Source organism: Lutra lutra, chromosome 11, assembly GCF_902655055.1.
Source record: "Lutra lutra chromosome 11, mLutLut1.2, whole genome shotgun sequence".
NCBI classification, from domain to species: Eukaryota; Metazoa; Chordata; class Mammalia; order Carnivora; family Mustelidae; genus Lutra; species Lutra lutra.
This window is the reverse complement of record NC_062288.1, coordinates 107,013,068-107,026,492: the sequence shown is the minus strand read 5'-3', so window position 1 is coordinate 107,026,492 and position 13,425 is coordinate 107,013,068. Positions and strand designations below refer to the sequence as shown.

At 39.5% G+C, this 13,425-nt stretch overlaps 1 protein-coding gene across 6 annotated transcripts in view; it reads left to right on the top strand.

Moving 5' to 3' along the window:
- Positions 1 to 13,425, top strand: part of LMBR1 (limb development membrane protein 1) — a 157,853-nt gene that overhangs the window by 48,148 nt on the left and 96,280 nt on the right. The window contains exon 1 of one of the 6 annotated variants that reach the window (XM_047694413.1): positions 4,580 to 4,767. The exons of the other annotated variants lie outside the window; for them this stretch is intronic. The gene's annotated coding sequence lies outside the window, so the exon portion shown is untranslated. Of the gene's footprint in view, positions 1 to 4,579; positions 4,768 to 13,425 lie in introns of those variants that run through there. 6 annotated transcript variants of the gene reach the window in all.

The window sequence follows — 13,425 nt, the reverse complement described above, 5'->3', positions numbered from 1 at the left end:
GAGAGGGAGAAACAGGCTTCCTGCTGAGCAGGGAGCCCGATGCGGGGCTCGATCCTGGGAACCTGGGATCATGACCCGAGCCGAAGGCAAACACTTAATGTCTGAGCCACCATAGTTATTTTTTTAGTAAATTGCCTACCTGTGTTTCTTTTGCCCATTTTTACAGTGTGTTTTCCCCCTTTTTCTTTTTTTTTAATTAAATTTTTAATTCTCGTTAGTTAACATACAGTATGATATTAGTTTCAGGTGTACGATACAGTGATTCAACACTCCATGCCCCACCCGGTGCTCATCACGATAAGTGTTACTTCTTCGTCCCCATCACCTGTCTCACTCATCCCCCGACCACTCCTTCCCCTCTGGGAACCACCAGTTTGTTCTCTATAGTTAAGAGTCTGTTTCCTGTGTTTCCTGGTTTGCCCCCCAACTCTTGTTCGCTTGTGCATTTGTTTTGTTTCTTAAATTCCACATATGAGTGAAATCACAGGGTCTTTGTCTTTCTCTGAGTGCCTTATTTCTCCTTGCATGATATTCTCACTCCGTCCATGTTGTTGCAGATGGCAAGATTTCATTCCTTTTCCCACCTGCTTTTTTTTTTTTTAAGTCATCAGTTGTTTATCAGGTTAATTGCAAACACTTTCTTCCCGTATGTCCTTTAATACTGCTTAAACTGTTTATTGACATGAAAAATTTTAACATTTTAGTTTAATCATATATTTGAATTTGGCCTTTGTGGTTTCTATTGTGCTTGAAAGTAGAAACAAATGGAGTCATGATGCTCTGAAGACCAAGTGAATTCAGCAATATTAGGACTAATTATTAAATGAATAATTTAATAATTACTCAACTTTTTGCTGAGCAATTGAAAAAAACTCAAATAAGCAAACTGAAATTGATACAAAAAATAAATCTTCTACTGAAAAGTCCGCTGTTACTATGAAAGGCAGGAAACAACCTGGAAAGTAAAGGCTATGAATGTTTTGGTGAGTTATTTTTAGATGACATGTTATTTGTTATTAAAAATACATGCGTAATATATAATTTAGAAAACATTTTTTACATGTATCGTCTAAAATGTTTGAGGAGGACTGTTTGGCATGGTTCCGCTTGGCCCTGCCTTTCTGTAAAGCTATAGGGACTATGGCACATACGTTTTGCAGGGTTGGGCTCCAGGTGTTTTTACCAGCAGTGCAGGTGATTTCAAGCTGGACTAACCAGTATGACAGGTCAACTGGCCTTTGTTTCCAGTTCCGCTGAGTAGAAATAGCGTACTATACTTAATGACCTTCACATACTCTAAATCAAGGTCATTTCTTTTACCCTATTCATGGACTGGAAGTAAGAGCGACTAACACAAGACATGCCATATGTTTGGAGGCCTTAACTCTGGAAGTAAATATATTTGTTTTATTGATAGTCTTTCTCATTATGATGTAAAGTGTGCATGTAAGCTCAAATATTTTGTTTATAAATTAGGGCTTAGAGCAATGATTCCCACATAGTGATTGCCTAATAAATGTGTTGAATAAAAATGTAATAAACAATAATTTTGAACTTCAGTAAACTACATCATCTGAAAGTCGGGGAACTAGAGGAAGAACCTTCTAAGTGATGTCACTGCTTCTAAATGTACTCTTAAGGAATCGGTTTCAGGAGGCCTGGGATGTAAGCCTTGGAAATTTTTCTTGAGGGTTTTATGACCCCTGGCTTTGTTTCTGCTGAATCTTTGGTAGGTCTGTATCCTTTGCTGCATGTAGTGAATTTCATGAATCTTTAAATTTATCTTTCTCTTCTAAATTCGTAGCTTTCTTTAACCTTGTCAGTGACATTCAAGGGAGTGATTCTTAGTTCCTAAGATTGTCTTGGGTTGAAGATTTTTCAGCCTTAGACATGCTTGCTTCTTGGCTTTTAAAAAATCATTAATGGGCCCAAATTATGGTGATACTAACACATGCCCTGAGGCATGTCCTGTTTTCTAGACACACTCTTCCTCATCTCCATTGTGGAGGAGCAGTCCAGGTTCCGCTTGGTGGTCAGGACTCCCTTCCTTGCTGGTTGAGAGGCTGGAGGACCATAGAGTGCTGGGCAGCAGTCTGAGCTTCCAGGTCCGTGGGATCACTGTTGTGCCTCCTGGTGGATGTGTTCCTCCCTTTGGAGCTAGAACCTCTAGCCTAGCAGCACTAGTTTCTAAGGTTATAGGAACAGGATGCAGAAGGTTTGCTAGGGGTCAGTAGGGATACTAGTCAGTGCTACCACTTCCATTTCTGCCCCTTGATTCCTGGGCCTGGGAACCCTGGCTATGGGGAAATACCACCATGTATTGAACATGGATTCAGGGTGAATACAACTTCTGAGAGTACCTTTCTTCAGCCCTGCGAGGTCGGACCTCTTAGCTAATACCATAACTGAGTCTTCAAAAGGGCATTCTGTTGAACCAGCTGCTTCAGGATGGTGGGAAACATGCTTAAGCAGTGAGTTCCAAGGGCATGGGCCCATTGTTCTGCTGTGAGGTATTTCCTAGACCAGAAGCACTCCTGTGGCGACGGTGGACAAGGTGCTCCGGAAGTCCGCGGGTAGTAGCTTCGGCAGCAGCTCACCCTGCGTTCAGGGTGCATCTGTAGCCAGAGTAAGTGGCTGTTCCAGTAAGGACAAAATGTTGCCCTCTCCATGATGGGAGAGGCCCATTTCACTGAACCCACCACCAGGTAGCTGGTTAATCTCCCCTGGGAGTGGTGCCATAGTGAGGTCTCAGTGTTGGTTAGGCGCGCAGTGGTAACCGTAGCCAGGTGAGGCTGATGTGTAGTGGTGCACATAGCTGAGCCCACGCCTGTCCTCCACCTGCCATCATGGCCACTTTGTTGATGAGCCCATTGGACCAGGACAGGGCTGCTGGGGAAAGAGGCTGACTGGTGTCCCATCCACTTGATTATTATTTTTTTAAGATTATTTATTTATTTATTTGACAGACAGAGATCACAAGTAGGCAGAGAGGCAGGCACAGAGAGGAGGAAGCAGGCTCCCTGCCGAGCAGAGAGCCCAACGCGGGGCTCGAACCCAGGACCCCGGGATCATGACTCGAGCTGAAGGCAGAGGCTTTAACCCACTGAGCCACCCAGGCGCCCCATCCACTTGATTATTAAACTTCTCCTTTGCCAGTGTCCTCTTTTGACGAGCAGTCACATGGGACACGTATATCTTCACATTTTTTTTTTCCCATTCAGAGAGTTCTGTCTGTATACCTCTGCCCCAAATTCCCTTGCTACCAGTTTTCTAGTTGTTTCTTCCTGACCATCTGGCACATCACTGAACACAATGCATGAATTTATAATTACATGTCTGGCCATTTCTCCTCCCAAGCAAAGTGAACAGCCAGGAGCATCGGGAGGATGTCCCTTCTCTGCTGTCCTTCAGGGATGTTTCAGAGGGCCCCAGTGCTGCGGCCGTCCACTCTGGGTGCTGTCGTGCAGAACCATCTGTAAACCAGGCTGGAGTCTTTTCTCTCTGTCAGCTGACTGTAAGGAACTCCCTATCAGGCCTCAGGTGCAAGTTGGGGGAGAGAAGTAGTAGAGTCGGAGTGGGGACCACGGGCATTTGGCCCACTTGTTCATGTGACTTACTTGTACCTTCAGGGCCTGCTTGCGCTGGATCATGTCCGTGCCACTTCTGTTGGGTGGCGGAGTGCTGCTGCACGTCTGATGTTACGGCTCGGTGGGTCAGATAACAAACACCCTGTTCATAATGGGCAGCTCCAGGCACATGGTAACTTGGTGGCTCATGATGAAGTGTTCAATCTCTTTTAAGGCCCAGTAACAGGCCAAGATCTGTTTCTTAAAAGAGACTGGTTATCTGTGCAGGGCTGTCCTTCATGTATGTCCCAGAGGGGCAGGGGCTGTAGTGCTGTAGGGCTTTGCTCTAAAGTCCTAAGGGCCTGTGCCGTGATCTGTCTCTAGTGCCTGTCAAAGGCTCCAAGCAGCATCCCTGTCTGCCATGGACACTTAAGGCACCAGTGGATTTGTGGACCCGGTGACCCGAGGAGGAGAGCAGCTTGCACAGCAGCCTATACTTGTCACAGAACCTTCTTTTGTTCTGGACCCCACCGTACACTGGCAGCTCTGGGCGTCACTTGGTAAATGAGCTGGACTAACACACCCAGAGGGGGTCTATGAGGAATTTGTTACCTGTAAAATCCCAAGAAGCCCATGGACAGTTGTTCCTCTCTTGGTTGTAGGAAGAGCCAGATTCAACAACTCACCCTTCTCCTGATAAGAGAGCTCTCCATGTGCCCCACACCACTAGACCCCTAGAACTTTCACTGACATGGAAGGAAGGCCCCTGAATTATCCTGCGATTGATTCTGCGCCTCTGACATGAAAATGTCTTACCAGTAAGTCTAGATACTTGCTACTTCTCACTCACGGGATCCACTCAGCACAATGTCATCATTAGAATAGGCCCCTGTGACATTTTGTGGAAGGGAGAGGCCATCAGAATTCCTGCAAATTAAATTGCAATACAGGACTGAAGGGGTGGAGGGCCCTGAGGGTATACACTGAGGGGGCTTTGCTGGCCTTGCAGCTGCAAGTAAACTTCTTGCCGTGGGTCTTAGGGACAGAGATGGAGACAGAGGCCAGGAGTCACACACCAGGTACCAGTGTGTTAATTTACTCAAGCATTGAAACCACATCTGGAACAGCAGCTGGAACAACAGCAACAGTGGGGGGTCCCCATCGAGTGAGGCTTATAGTAATCCACTGTCATTGTCCTAAGGTCTGTTCTGGGGATGTGGGAGTCACCACTTTTGTGTCTTTCTAACCCTTGATGGTGGCACTAATCTCTGCATTTCTTTTGGGGATGTGGCGTGACTTTTGGTTTACTATTTTCCTAGTTAGAGGCAATTCTGGAAGCTTCCACTTGGTGTTTCCCACTGTAGGAGCCCTTACTACACAGGTCAGGGGACCAGAGTAGGGATTCTGTCAGCTGTGAAGTATATCTGTTACGTGTGCATTCTGGCACTGGGCATGTGACCATAGACCGGGTTTGCAAACCCACTGGGACATCTGTGAGACCTGAGCTAATACTCCGTTGACCGGCTGACCTCCATAAGCCCTTCCTCTGACTGGTGGGCCACAGTGGTGTTTTGGGTCTCCTAGATTTAGTGTCAGGTCAGAGCCAGTGTTTAGTAGTCCTTGGAAAGTCTCAGGGTTTCCTTCACCCCAGTGTAGTTACATCATCCACACTCGTCAGTCATTTAACATTTTGTAAAACTTAGGAGATTTTCTTGAGTTGTTATTTGTCTTCTTGGTTAAGCCTTTCGTGAATTTATGCCAAATTCTTTGAGGTCTCAGAATATGTCTGAAATTATCTTTATCTCCCATGGATCATTGCTCCAGTACTTTCACACTGAAATTTTCCAGTAAAGATTCATCATTCAGTGAATAAAAGTTATTTATTGTGTCATTAGCAATACCTTGGTTAAAAAAAGAACTTAATTTGAAAAGAAATAGAATGACTTACCTATAAAATTGTCAGTATGGATGGCTTTGATCGCTTGTGCCTTAGTGTGTAAATCACATGGATTAGGCCAATATGAGTGTTGATAATGCTTTAGTATGTTTAAAAAGATTTAGTTTGAATTACATACAGTGTCTGGATTTTGGGCACATGGATTTAAGATGTCACATGTTAACCAGATAACGGTAGAATGCCACTTCACTTCTGTGGGCCAGAATTTAGTAATGTAAATAAATAAAATATTACTCTTAGTTCTAAATCTGTATCATGTAACAAGATGTATCTCTGTCTACAGTAGAAAATTATTAAAACAGCTTGAAAAATGTGATGTACAAAAATGCTGTCGGAGCTGGAATGAGGCAGAATGGTAATCCTCTGGTCATGGGCAGTTTCAGCCCAGTGTCTGTCAGCCAGATGCAGCTGAGCTGCGTCCCATCGTTCACTTAGTGTGGGTATGACATGGCCAACAACTGTAGCTATTCTAGGATGGTACAAAGAGAGCAGAGATGACAAATTCAAATGGTAACTAAAATGTGTATTGTCACTTTTATTGTTAAAATTGGAAAAGGGTGAAAAATGGACAGAAAAAGAAAGCATCTATTTGTATTCACTTTCTTTGTATCTTGTTAAAAACTTAGAAAAATACGAAATTAGTTTCACAGGTTAAAAAACTGATACACGGGATTTTCTTCTTCTCTGGGTGATAGACATGTCTTGGAATGAGATGGTGACTTGTGAATGTACTAAATGCATTGAATTACTCCCTTTCAATGGTAATTTCACGTAATGTGAGATTAAAGTTAAAAACTAAACAGGAGTAAATCTTTGGAGGGTAGGAGAATAACGGCGTTCATTTGTAGCCTTAAATGGTCAGGAAATAATTCTTTAGTTCTTTGAGGTATCCCCCCACTGGGGGCAATGTTTGCTAAGCTGTCCCTACTTCCTTATGAAACAGACGGAGACACAAATTTATAACATGATTGCCTGGTTGACATTTAGTTGTTAAGAGATAGCCACCATGAACCTGACTAGTCTTTTTAAGGCGTGGATATTTTACTTTGATTTTTCAACAGGAATAGACAGTATGCTTTTGTGGGTATCATGAAGGAACAATACAAAATCCATCTTTATCAATTTTCAGTTCCCACAGAAGATTAAAAAAAGTCAGACTTCTGGATTATAAGCAATCAAACTTAAAAAGAAAAATATTACATCTACTTATGTATAGATATTAAATCAAAATCAGTCCTTCATAAAGTTTAATATATCATTATTTAATTTTACCAGTAGTTTCTAATTAATTGGTCTTAATAGTCACTTATTACCATAGTTACTGGATATTAATAGAGGTATTATTTTTAATATTAAAAATAAAGCACAATCTAACTGTCAAAGTAAGAAATTTACTTAATTGAATTTTGGTAGATCCTAACAGTGGAGTGCTTTTTTGGCCATTAGAGAAAGATGTTGAAAAACATATTTTCTCTGGGTGGTAGAATTAATTACAGAATACAAAATTTTTTTTGGTGATTGTATTGTATAATATTTCTATAACAGACATTGCTTTTTTGTTATAAGAAAAAAGTTATATCAAGATAAAAAGTTTCACAACTCATTGCTAAAATTGTTCTTTATTTTTGTTTTTCTTCTAATAGAAGCTGTTCTAATTCTGAGGTTCACACAATACTTACTGTTCAAAAGCAGACTTGTCTTTCTCTAAAGCTTCTGCTTTCTTGGTAGAATTTTTTAATTATATAACTCACTTTTTCACAACTGCATTAGATCCTCAATCCCACTGAAATACTGATTTTAACTTTAGATTTGTTATTTTGGAAATGTACTGAATATGGCTAAACTCTAATTAATTTTCTGTTTTAAATTCATGAAATTTTTGACCTAGATGATGGAAAGTAATAGCTCAATCATTTGCTTCATAGTATTCTATGGTGGACTTTGGAATATTTTGTACTCCAGCAGATGGAGCTAGAAGTTAATGCATCCTGTGATGATCCGGCAGTTCTGTTTGGTTTGGTTTGAAATGAAGTCTTCTAGGATTAGTAAATAACCTTTGTTTAAGTTTAGGTACATCTTTGGGGAATAGACATAAGAGATCTTTCAAAAAGGTTGTCACTGATACTGATTTAGACAAACTATGAGGTTTTTGAATTTTTTGGTTATATTGATATAATTTAGCTATATTGAAGTAATTTTAGCCTTTTGACTAGAGAAATTTGATTAATATTTTTATTTTATAAATTAATATGTAGTCATATATAATAAATTATATTATATATATTAGTCCTAATTTAAAATTGGGAAAGTTTTATCAAAATTATAGAATAATTCTCAAGGGGTATTTATGTATGCATGTCTGATGTATGTTTGTAAAATGCTGGAAACTTATTAAGTCTTACAAAATTGTCAAGAATATAATTACTACTTGGGAATGTTAGATGTATTATTTTTCTCTATATTAGGTGTTTTTCTCAAAGTAACTTCAACTTATATGTTGTAGATTTAATAATTAAATTAGCATAAACTAAGTCTGAGACTTTCACATTTATATACTCTGGTAAATAAACTTAATTTTTTGCATTTACTTATTTAGTCTTTGAATAAAAACTGGTTATTTATGTAGATGATTATCCTGTTTAGATAAGACCATCAACTCTCAAATTCTTTGTGTTAAATGAATATTTCTTGCAAAAATAAATACAGTGGAGGTTCTGTATTCCATTATATCCCTTTCTACAGTTGTGGTTGTCAAAACCTTTAGTACTAACGTTGAATCTCCTGGAAAAGGGACAGTTTGGGGAAAATAAAAGAAATTATAAAATTATATATACATACACGTATGTATTATATATACACACATATATAGCATACTTATATACACATATTTACACATATTACGTGTATATGAAGTTCAGCATGTAAAAGTGTAGGCATCTGATTTCATGCCAAACTAACCGAGTTGGTGTTCAGAATCTTTGTAATCATACGCACCATTTTCTTCACTTGTTCTGCCGACATTGCTGCTTCTTCATATCTATTGATAGAGATTTCTCCAGCTTTTCATAACTGTCTTCGTTTTAAGTGTGTGGGTAAGTCAGGACAGATACTTCTTCTGATTTGTGAGCTTTTGCCCAAGGCAGAGTCTTATTTCTTAACTTTTGATTCTCAGAGAAAAATTTGTAGCTTTCCCTGAATGAAAGGGGAATGATTAGAAGGACGAATTCTTGAAGTATGTGTATTTATAGCTCAATAACAATAAAAAAGTCCGCTTCTGTGCTACGAATGATAGTTGTTTCAAATTACAAAAACTTATAAAGTTTCCCCCAGTATAAAAGTTAGTGGAGTTTAAGCCTCCAGGGGTTTATATTCTTGGTGGCAGCTGTTAGAGCGTGGTCTGAGCTCCCTGCTCGGTGGTGATGTGTAATTCGGCTGAAGCTGGGAGTTGAACTGTGCAGCCAGTGAGGCTGGTGGATACAGTGAGTGGCATGGCCTAGGGGAAGCCCAACATTTTGTTGGGACATTACCAAACAGGGATTTGGAGAGTTTTGAGTTTTACAAGGAGGTTTAAACATGTTTCACTTTTTTAAAGGGTCTTTGTTTGCTCCTTATAGAAAACTTAAAATATGTAGAAAAGTAGGAAGAAAATCATCCATAATTTTAGTATATTCACCTTGTTGGTAATTTATGTAATTCTTTGCAGTTTACTTTCTGTATCTATTATTGGTCATTGTTGTTTTCATATATTTTTAATATCATGTATATATAGGTTTTTGTTTTGTGAGCTTTTTGGGGTATAATTAATGAGAATCTTTTTTTTTTTAATTTTAAAAAGATTTTATTTATTTGAGAGTGCGAGCATGAGAGAGCATGAGCTGGGAGAGGGGCAGAGAGAGAGGGAGAAGCAGGCTCCCTGCTGAGCAGGGAGCCCAAAGAGACTGGTTTCTATCCCAGGACCCAGGGATCATGACCTGAGCCAAAGGCAGATGCTTAACTGACTGAGCCACCCAGATGCCCCTAATGAGAATACTTCTTTGGGAATGGTTGAGAGCTAATTTTAGTTGTAACTCACTTTCTTGTCTTTATCTGGTCACATTGCTGGTGTGCATTAGAATTTTTCAATTGTTTGGAGCATTTGCATTATTTTGAGATGGCTGGCAGGAGGCACTGACATTTGTTTAGTATTTGGTATGTTATTTCTCTTCTGTTCTTTCTGAGAGCCTATGAGTTAAGTTATAGCCTGTTTTATACATGAGGAAACAGAGTTGCAGTTCCTTTTCTTGCTCATATACAACTGATAGATGCAAACTTAGGCTAGTCCGACAGAAAGTCAGACATAAAGTACCGCCCACTCAGACATCTGCCATCAGGACTTTTAGACCTTTTACATCATGAATAGTATGAATGCTTTGTTTTGTTACAGGACATTATAGCACACAAAGTACATATAGTACAATCAATGTTTTATCGAAGTTGGATTTGTTAAAACCTTCCCATAGTTGGTGTTTTCAGAAGGCTTGGGTTTACATGTGCTCACATATAAACACACGTAGCAGTGCTGAATTCTGTTTCAGTGTTTCACAAACTGATCAGAAGCTTGACTAATTTTGTTTTACACAGATGGATAGAATTACTAAGCTGTCATATTCTCAGTTTAAACATTTCCTTTAGTAAAATCTTATTAAGCTGATTGCTTTTTGTAGCAGATATTAGCAAAATTCAAAATATTGTGCTTTTTTCATCCAGAATGTTAAGTGTGAGATCCATAGAGTCGGATCTTGCTCTCTAAAAGAGCAAGAGATCTTGAATCTAATCCCTTGTCTGTCATTTGTAAGTTACGGAATTTGTGTGGCATTTATTTAACCTCTTTTAAAAAAGGAGTTTGGTTTCTGAGTGAATTAAACAAGGGATTTCCAAGTTCTTTTCTGCTCCAAAATTCTGTGTTTCCTTTTATTCTTGGTGCATTAAAATAAAAGTGAACTTTTGCTTATTTTGAACGAATCTTAATTTCAGAATCTTACAAATGTAGTCTATCCTGCTTAAGTATTTTGTTAAAGACATCTTTATTTAGACCATTAGAAACAAGAAGAGAGGTCCTTTTAGTATAAAGCAATTCTTTGAGAAGATCTAAAACTAGTACTTTTTTACCTTAAGTGATTTATTTTTTTCCTTTCAGAGTGTAAATTGAAAATAGCAGGTACAATAGGAGCTTAATAAACAGAGGCTTTGCAATGATTTCATTATATTTAAGATGTTTTTAGGACACTGTCTTTTTAAAAAAATTTTTTTAAATTTATTTACTGAGTGAGAGCAAGAGAGAGCACACAGGCGGGGCAGTGGCAGGCAGAGGGAGAAGCAGACTCCCTGCTGAGCAGCGAGCACAATGTGGGACTTGGTCCCAGGACCCTGGGATCATGACCTGAGCTGAAGGGAGACACTTACTGACTGAGCCACCCAGGCGCCCTTAGGACACTCTCATTTGATTACGGTATACTTTCTAAATGTATCAAAGAATATAATGAGCAGGGTATAGAAAAGGGAGAAAAAAGAATAAACTTGATGGTTTTGTGAGGTATCCTAGAGGTCCACTGTGGAATGTGTACTGGAGCAATTATATTTTAGGAATTTAGGGCAAGAGAGTAAAGAGAATGGATATTTTATAATAGGGAACAATTTCGTTGAGTAAGTGAGAACGAAGACATAGGAATGAGGTTTAGGCTTCATTGAGTTGTGTTGAAGCAATTAAAAAGGGGCAAGAACACCAGTAAGTATTTGGGAAGCCGACTCCCAAACAGCGGGTAACTACAGGTTAAAAACAGCTGTTTAAAGATTGACAAATCCACGAGGACAGTAAGTAAAGAAAGAGTGAACTGCTGTGGCGTTTTATGCCCAGAGCATTCCCTGTGTTCATTGTTTTATCAAAAACTAAGGCTCAGGTATGAAGTAAGAAAATCAGTATTCAAGTTGAAAAGCTACATATAGTCCAGCGAAGAGGAGTAAGAGAGATTGTGTATACCCTGCCACCTAAAACAACTGAGTTTTCAAGAAAACGTAGGCACTGAAGCATAGCAATTCAGCATATATGAGTCCTGCAATGAGGGTGCTGCTGGGAGGGTGGGAGTGCAGGGTACAGATGTGGGGGGCAAGTGACTGGAGGTTCTGGCAGAGTACTAGACAGGAGCGAGTCCCACTGAGAAACACGCGTTTTACAGATGGATGCATGAAAGGGCTATCATAATCTCAGTTTAAAATTTTCTCCTTGTAAGGTCTTATTAAACTGATGTTCTTTTTGTGGGGGTGGGGGAAGCTGAAATGAAGGTTTTTCATGAGGTTGCATTCCTTATTGGAGGCTCTGGGGAATAATTTACTTCCAGGATCATTCATGTTATTGGCTGAATTTGGTTGGTTGTGGTTGTAAGACTGAAGCCCATTTCCTTGCCAGGTGCTGGTCTTTGCCCTAGAGGCTGCCCACCTTTATGTTTTTCATATGACCCCTTCTAGCAAAAGTGGGTTGAGTTCCTCTCTGATATATACCCTTCTGCTGCTTCTCTCTGACTTCAGCTGGGGAAAGTTCTCTACTTTTAAAGGTTATTTGGGTAGGTTTCACCCACCTGGCTAATCTAAGATGATCTCTCTGTCTCCCTATGTTAAGGTCCATGACCTTAATAATTATATCTGCAGTCTTTTTGGCATTGAATAATGGTCCTCTTTACTGCCCACCCATCTCCCCCCATTCAGGTCTACCTAGAACCTCAGAATGTGGCCTTATTTGGAAATAATGTCTTTGAAGATGTAAGTGGTTAAGATAAGGTCACATGGGCTTAGGATGGACCCTAATTTAATTACTAGTATCCTTAAAAGAAGATAAAACGAAGCCGCAGACACACCTGAAAAAGGCCATGTGAAGACATAGGTAGATTTGGAGAGATAGATCTATAAGAACTAGGAATGCAGCTACCAGAAGAGATAAGGAAGGATTCTTGCCTAGAGCCTTCAGAAGGGATATGGCCCTACTGATACTGTGATTTTGGACTTAGAGCCTCCAGAACTGTGAAAGAACAAATTTCTGTTGTTGGAAGCCATCCAATTTGTGGTACTTTGTTAGTGCAACCCTAGGAAACTAATATATCATGTAATGTAACATATTCACAGATTCTAGGGGTTAAGATGTGGACATCTTTGGGGGTTCACTCTGCCTACCTGGAGTCCACAGCTGAGTAGAAAGCAGGGCCTCCCTGCTCATTAGGGCGCCTGCTTCTCCCTCTCCCCTGCTTGTGCTTTCTCTCTCTCCTCTCTCTCAAACAAATAAAATCTTAAAAAAAAAAAGATAATTGGCTGCTTAAAAAATAGTAACAATGTATTGTGATTTTATGGCATACACAGGTAAAATGCATGACAACAATAGCACAAAGGCAGAAGGAAAGAAATGGAAATACACTATTGGAAGGTTATTATGCTGTACATGAGTATTCTATCACTTGAAAGATTGTGATTAGTTAAGGTGTATGTGATAAACCTGCACATAACCCTAAAATAGTTTAACGAAGAGGTATAGTCAATAAGCAACTGTAAAAAATAAAATGGAATCATAAAAATTAATCCAAAGGAGTACAGAAAAAGAAGAAAACGGGACAATAAATGAGACAAATAGAAAATAAAGAGCAAATCAACAGACTTAAACCTGACCATATCAGTAAACATCAGTGGTGGTCTGAACATTCCGATTAAAAAACCGAGATTGGGGGCACCTGGTAGGCTCAGTCAGAAGAGCATTTAACTCTTGATCTTGGGGTTGTGAGTTTGAGCCCCATTTTGGGTATAGAGATTACTTAAAAATAAATAAATAAACTTTAAAAAAAGGCAGAGATTATCAGATTAAATAAAAAGGAGGGACTCAAGTAT